The sequence below is a fragment of the Molossus molossus genome, unplaced genomic scaffold, assembly GCF_014108415.1.
Source record: "Molossus molossus isolate mMolMol1 unplaced genomic scaffold, mMolMol1.p scaffold_m16_p_10, whole genome shotgun sequence".
Taxonomy (NCBI): Eukaryota; Metazoa; Chordata; class Mammalia; order Chiroptera; family Molossidae; genus Molossus; species Molossus molossus.
The window spans coordinates 75754106-75762355 of record NW_023425345.1 but is presented as its reverse complement, the minus strand read 5'-3'; the positions used below and the strand labels follow the sequence as shown (position 1 = coordinate 75762355).

The 8250-nt window shown below is 35.9% G+C and overlaps 1 pseudogene; it reads left to right on the top strand.

The window, feature by feature from the left end:
- The first annotated feature begins 3358 nt into the window (after positions 1-3358).
- Positions 3359-4206, top strand: LOC118623762 (annotated as a pseudogene).
- The last annotated feature ends 4044 nt before the right edge of the window (positions 4207-8250 follow it).

Below are 8250 nucleotides of genomic sequence, written 5' to 3'. Positions count from 1 at the left end.
ATGCACTAACTAAAATAAAGAATAATTTACAGGGAATCAATAGTAGAGTAGGTAAAGTCAAGAAGCATACCATCAATTTGGAATATAAGGAAGTAAAAAACATCCAACCAGAACAGCAAAAAGAAAAAAGAATCCAAAAAAATGAGGATAGTGTAAGGAGCCTCTGGGACAACTTCAGGCATGCCACCATTTGTATCATTGGGGTGCCAGAAGGAGAAGAGACAGAATAAGAAATTGAAAACCTATTTGAAACAATAATTACAGAAAACTTCCCTAACTTGGTGAAGGAAACAGACATACAAGTCTAGGAAGCACAAAGAGTCCCAAACAAGAAGAACCCAAAGAGGTCCACACCAAGATACATCATCATCAAAATGCCAAAGGTTACATACAAAGAGGGAATCTTAAAAGCAGCAAGAGAAAAGCAGTCTATAACCTACAAAGGAGCTCCCATAAGACTGTCAGACAATTTTTCAAAAGAAACTTTGCCAGCCAGAAAGGAGTGGCAAGAGATACTCAAGGTGATGAAAAGCAATAACCTACAACCAAGACTACTCTATCCTGCAAAGCTATCATTTAGAATCGATGGACATATCGTTTCCCAGACAAGAAAAATCTAAAGGAGTTCATTACCACCAAACCAGTATTATATGAAATGTTGAAGGAGAAGAAGAACAAAAATATGAACAATAAAATGGCAAATAATACATTTCTATCAACAATTGAATCTACAAACAAAATGAGCAAGCAGAACAAAAACAGACTCATAGATACTGAGAACTTTTTGTTGCTTGCCGGACCGGGGGGGGGGGGGGTCTGGGGGAATGGGTGAAAAAGATGAAGGAATTAAGAAGTACAAATTGGTTGTTAGACTGATAAACCTCAAAGGGAAGGGGGGAAGGAGGGCGGAATGAGATAAACCAAAGAACTTCTATGCATGTACGCATAAACAATAGATACTGACAACAGTGTGTTGAAGGCTAGAGGAGGGTGGGATTGGGAAGGAGGGGGTTAATGGGAAAAAAAGGGGGGACATCTGTCATACATTCAACAATAAAGATGAATTTAAAAATATTACCTCCTAATTTATGTTTTCTCATTGATATTTACAAGAGAGCCAAGGAGAGTCTCTCTTCTTTAAAATAATAATCAGAGGAAATATTTGAAAAATGCTCAAGGAAGTGATAATTTTTTCATCAGTCATTCCCTCTCCTTCTTGCAAATTCTAATATTTTAGGTAGAATTCTATATTCCTCCAATACTTAATGGCTTCCAAGGGAACCCAGTAAAAAGTGTTGCCAACAGTGGGGCAAAAAGGGGAAACATCTGTAACAAAAATAAATTAATTAATTTTTTAAAGTGTTGCCAAAATTAATTGCATTATAGCTGCATTAATTTTTCTGTCTCCAAAGAGATTTCTATAATGTTTCCTTAAAAACAAACTCTTCTATAATATTATACTCAAAACTACATAAAGTGTGACTGTTTCTTTTGGGTATAAGATTTTTTGAAAACCTATTAACCAATATAAAAAAAAATCATAAAATACATGATAAATTCCAAAACAAAATATTTTTGGAAATATGCTCATTATATTTTCTCATCTTCACATATTGACTTTTTGATTGAGATATGGATAGTTTAGGACAAGGAGGATTCTGAACAAAATCTTTAAATTTAAAATACCAAGTGTACAAAAGTGAATTAGTTTTATAAAATATGTAAGTATTAAGGAATCATTTTCTATCTAAAAGTGTTTCTCTTATTATAAATATGTAATCAGAAAAATATTTAAGTATAAACTATTGCTTGATTCCACCAGGGATTATCATAAAAGTAAGTCTATTTTATCTTTATTCATCTTGTTCATTTATCTTTCTAAAGCATAGATCAACAATTTCTCTTATGATGCATTCAACAATTTTGAAATGCATCATAGGGCATTTTGTCAATTCTCGAATTATTTGCCAAACCTATACCTTCCAAAATTTACCTAAAGTTCCCATTTTGTTGATGCACACTGCTTCTGGTATCCTCATGTCAGGATTGACTAGTTCAGAATAATTGATTCACGAATGCAGAGTTAAGCCTATATAGCTAAAGAAATCTCTGGATTTGGGGAACAGTTCTAATCTGGGTTACATATACATTATTCAATCACCATTTATTCTTTAATTAATCAAATAAAATTGAATCAGAAAATGTGTTAAGCACTAAGAATATTGCAGTAGAAGATAGACCTGAATGCTAACCTATCTACATATACTGCTTATGTAACTTTGGAAAAGTTATGTAATCCTTCAGTACCTCAGTTTCCTCATTTGCAAAAGGAGACTCTTAACTGGGACACAAGTTAAAGGCTATTTAAATCTTTAGTATGATATAAATAATAATGAATATAACAATAATAACAATAATAAAACTCACTGTATTTTCTTATAAAATTAATTATTGCTGTTATTATTTTCTTCCTTCCAATGTATTTCCTTTCTTCATCACATCATCTAAGACTACAGTTTGGTAAACAGAAAATTAATCTAATTATTATTTTGGCAAGCTGAGCTTGATAAAGGCTGTCATGTAACAACTTTCTAAAATAATTATTTAATCTTACAGGGACTATTCTGATTTCTTTTATTGTTTATATGACTGAATATATTTAAAAACTTAAAATTGAATTTTACATTAAAATGTTTAGTAATAAGGTCTGGCATTGTGTTGTGCAAATGTTAGTCAAAAAGGAGCAAATAGGGTCAATTTTGACTAAAAGCAAATGGGAATGTATTTCAATGAATTGCCCATAGGTATATGTATTTTCTGCTTCATTTTTACCATAAATAGAAACCAAGACATATTTAGAAAAAGATTGCATTTTGACTCAATAATAAGTTTCCCACTGGCAAAATTAGCAAAAAGGATTTTATGGATATTAAGCTTCTAAAAATACTATGTGCTTTAATAACTTGCTTAGTCTTCCCAAATGAATTACTTCCACAAAGAAGTAAACTAAGTATTTATTATTATTACCCATTTTTTACTTTAAAACAACAACTTTCTCTGTGTTAAGTAATCAAAAATATATAACGAAAGTATAAGAGCTGTGATTAAATTCTAAGATTTTTAAGTAATAAAAGGAAATTATTGGTATGAGTTGGCAATTTTGATAAATAACTATGTTATAACTTTTTATTAATGCATGTTTTACTTGTTCTTTGTGCAGAATAAGAACACTACAAATGCATTTTAAATCATATCAGAAGTTGACATCCATGATTATTTTAACCTATAGACCTAAGAATTTAGAGTTTACCCATGCCAAATTAAGACATCAATTCGAGAATTCATTCTTCCAGGACTTATGGATGACAGAGTTACAAGCTGTGATATTCTTTTTACATACTTACTGAATGTAACTGGAAACCTGACCATCAATCATCATGTTAACACTATCAAATGTTAGTTTGAAGATTCCCATGTACTTCTTTCTCAGGAGTTTCTTTTTCTTAGAAACTTAATTCAAAACAATCTGTATTCCCAGGTTTCTGGTCTGCATCACTATAGGACACACAACCATTTTCTATAATGCTCATGTGACACAGGCATTTTTCTTTTTTAATCTTTCTGGGCTCCGCAGTTTTTTCTTCTGGCTGTAATGTCCTATGATCACTATGTGGCTATCTGCAAACCTCACAACTATCATGAGTAACAAAGTTTGCAACCAGCTCCTGGCTGGCTGGTTTCCTCATTATCTGTACCTCTGTGATTATGGGCCTCCAACTGGATTTCTGTGACTTGACCATATTGACTACCTTTCTTCTATGCTGCCGATTGCTTGCACAGACACTGAGTTTCTAGAGTTAACGGCATTTTTCTTAGCAGTATTCACACTCATGGTTAACTTTGGCCTTGGTGATTCTCTTACATACTCATCCTTTGAACAATTTTGAAGATCCCCTCTGCCCAGCAAGGGAAAAAGGCCATTTCCACTTGTGCCTCCCATACAATTGTGGTTTCCATTTCTTATTTGAGTTGCATTTTCATGAATGTAAAAATATCTGAAAAAGATGTTTAAGCAAAGGGGTAGCAGTACTTAAACCCACTGTTGCTCCCTTGCTGAATCCTTTTATTTATACCTTAAGGAACCAACAGGTGAAACAGGCCTTTAGGGATTTCACCAAAAAGATATTGTTATCAATCAAACACTAACCATGATAAAATCTGTAACTGAAACCACAAATAAACCACACACAAATACAAACCATTGTTCTAGGTGGTAGGTATACACAAGGGAATACAGCATGTAAAAGTGTGAGCAATTGTGAGGAAACATAAATTAAAAAGTCAACATAACAGAAAAATAAATTACCTAGTACTTTAATAGTTGGTGGAAAATGCTATGAAAAATAAAACTGAAATACATTAAGAAAATAGGGGGAGAATTTAAATTATATTAGGTGGTCAGAGACTTGAAAATCATTTTATAGCTTTTGTAAATTTCATTTTTCTATATTCAAATGTATTTCTCTGTATTCTTTACCTGTTTTATTTTCTGTAATTTTCCCAAGTCCATATACCCATCTATTTCACACATGTAAAACATAAAGTGATTGTGAGGTGTGACTTTAAATAAGTATTGGTCTTTACTTTCAAAAGATAAATACCAAGCTCTAAATAACCTGTTTAAATCCTACATCAAATAAATGATGCAAAATAAAATGCACCAAACCAGATTTAATGAGTGGAATGGAACTTAATGTCAAGCCTTAGAAACTATGCTTTGTGATCACATCTAGCAATGGGCTTTGTTTCCTCTATACTCTTATTTCCTCATTCTATTGAATCTGATATTCAGAATCTGTATGGGGGGGGGGGGGTTGGCTGTATAGGGAAAAACACAATTATCTCCTAATATGAAAATGGATTATTTGGAGCTATCCGGTTACTTTCCCACCAACTCTGCTCCACCAGAAATATTTATCTATATCTTTTTGGGTTACATACCTCTTATTAAACAATAAACTTGAATTACGAGAGGCTGCAGCTATTGGGTAGGCTGATCTCTTGTTAGTGCTATAAAAAAGGTTATTAGGAATGGCTACTTTCATACTACAAGCAGTGACTATTATTAAATATATCATATTATCAGAAAATAGAGAGTGGGAAATCATAAAAACTCAGTCATTGAAGTTAGTGAAAATTAATGAAAAAATTTTATACACCTATTTAACATGAACATAAGGACCAGAGAACACATTTTATTGGTACTCAAATAGAATAGGGAAGTTCAAAGACAAATCACTTGCCTTTGCTATTTTCAAACAATCACTCTAAGTAGATCACTCTATTTAATTAGTAGGACTGAGAATATAAGAAGATAAACACAATATGAAAATTAACAAAAGTAAAGAAAATAGTGGTTGATACAAATCCTAATTACTAAAAAGAAAAAAACTTTTGCAATTATATTATAAAGACTCACAGTCAAGATGGTGGTGTAGGTAAATAGAGTTCTCACCTGTTCCCACAACCACATCAAAATTATAACTAAACTACAGAACAACCATCATTCAGAACTGCCTGAAACCAAGCTAAATGGAAGTCTTACAACTTCAAAATTAAAGAAGTCACATCAAAACTGGTAAGAGGGGCGGAGGCGCAGACGGGCTGGTCCCACACCCACATGTGGCCGATAAAAATCAGGAGGATACCTCGGCTGGGAAGGTCTTCCCTGAGCAGTGAGGGGTCCCAGTCCCACAGGAGGCTCCCAGCTCAAAGTTCCAGTGCCAGGAAGAGAAGTCCCCATGACTTCTGGCTGTAAAACCAGCGGAAACTGAGGCAAAGGGAGACTGAGGCTTCTTGAGTCCCAGGCAATTCCTCTTAAAAGGCCCATGCACAGACTTACTCAGATTTGCTCCCTCTGAGCTCCAGCACAGGGGAGGCAGCTTGAAACAGACCAGAGACATACAGGGAAGAACTGAGTTATTTGGCATTGGGGTGAGAGCTAGAGAAGCAGCTTTCTTCTGGAGGAGGCCGTTGATCCTTTAGTGAGCCCTTCCTCCACAGAGCAGCCAGACATGCCCCATATCTGGAACTCCAACAACCTGACTCACACTGTTTGCCCATCCTTAGCAATTCCCTGAGGCCCTGCTCCACCCAACTTTCTGGGCCACCCACGCTGTTTCCAGTGGCTTTACCATAGAATTGGCCTGTCTTGGACCTGCTCCGGGTTTCTCTAAATTCTCTCAAACAAGCAGCATCTGGCCTCAGGGAGCCCCATACCTCTTGCTAAGTGGTCCCAAGCCTGGCACAAGAAGCAACCAACCTTGGTTTACAGCTTGGCTTTGACTAGGCATCTTCAAGCCCAACCCATGAAGCAACCATCTGCAGAACTCTTTGTAGCTTATGTCTGGTGGCCTCAGGTAGAACACAGACAGTAGCTGACCTTGCCCTAGAGCCATCACAAACAGTGGATAGCTTCAGGCCATGTTGAAGCACTACCACTCAACCACCTCCACAAGTGACACACTCAAGAAGTAGACTCAGTGAGTATCAGAGCCCTGCTGAGGTAAGACTTGCTGTGTGTGGTGGGCCCCTGCACACCTGACCCTCAAAGGTAGTCATAGGTCAGTGGACACAGCCAGTCCTTGCAGCTGATCAGCCTGAGTAAATCCTTCCCATTGACATGCCAACAGCACTCAAGACTCAATTACAACAGAAGGGTGGACCGTCCTTACTAGGGGTGCACCTCGAAGGCCCAGCTGGGGTGAGCAGGGAGGCTGTGCCACTGGACCCTAAGAACACCTACTACAATAGCCCACCCTACAAAGCCTAGGAGTCATAGAAACTCTACCTAATACATAGAAATAAACACAGGGAGGCAGCCAAATGACTAGACAGAGAAACATTACCCAAATGAAAGAACAGAACAAAATTCTAGGAAAAAAACAAAATGAAATGGAGGTAAGCAATCTAATAGATGCAGGGTTCAAAACACTGGTTATAAGGATACCCAAGGAATTTATTGAGGACCTCAAGAGCATTAAAAAGGACCAGTCAGAAATGAAGGAGGCACTAACTAAATGAAGAATAATTTATAGGGAATCAATAGTAGAGTAGGTGAAGAAAAAATTTATAGGATGTAGTTAGTGTTAATTAGGAAATTAGGCAACAGGTAATCTAAATATATACTTTAACTATAGAAGGAAGCACTGAAAATAAACAAAGTTCTAAGAAGGAAACCATCAATTTGGAATATAAAGAAGAAAAAAAAAACACCCACTCAGAACCTCAAAAAGAAAAAAGGATAGTGTAAGAAATCTCTGTGACAACTTCAAACGTACCAACATTCACATCATGGGGATGCCAGAAGGAGAAGAGAGAGAGCAAGAAACTGAAAACCTATCTGAAACAATAATGGCCAAAAACTTCTCTAACTTGGTGAAGGAACCAGATATACAAGTCCAGGAAGCACAGAGAGTCCCAAACAAGATAAACCCAAAGAGGCCCACACCAAGACACATCATCATCAAAATGCAAAAGGTTAAAGACAAAGAGAGAATCTTAAAAGCAGCAAGAGAAAAGCAGTTAATTACCTACAAGGGAGCTCCCATAAGACCGTCAGCTGATTTCTCAAAAAAAAAAAAAAAAACTTTGCAGGCCAAAAGGGAGTGGTAAAAGATATTCAAAGTGATGAAAAGCAGGGACTTACAACCAAGATTACTCATTCTTACTAAGCTATCATTTAGAATCGATGGATATATAAATAATTTTCCAGACAAGAAAAAGCTAAAGGAGTTCATCACCACCAAACCAGTATTATATGAAATTTTGAAGGATTTTCTTGAAGAAGAAGATAAAAAATATGAACAATAAAGTGGCAATAAATACATATCTATTTACAATTGAATCAACAAACAAAATGAACAAGCAGAGCAGAAACAGACTCATAGATACAGAGAGCTTTTTGTTGGTTGCCAGATGAGAGGGAGGTAGGGGGATGTACAAAAATGGTGAAGGGAATAAGAAGTACAAATTGTTGTTAGACTGATGAACCTCAAAGGGAAGGGGGGTGGGGGGTGGAAGGAGATAAACCAAAGAATGTATATGCATATATATACATAACCAGTGGACACAGACATTAGCCTGGCAAAGGCTGGAGAAGGGCAGGAGAGAGGAGGAGTGGGTCAATGAGGGAAATAGGGGGAGCATCTGTAATGTTTTCAACAATAAAGATAAGTTTAAAAATAGCAA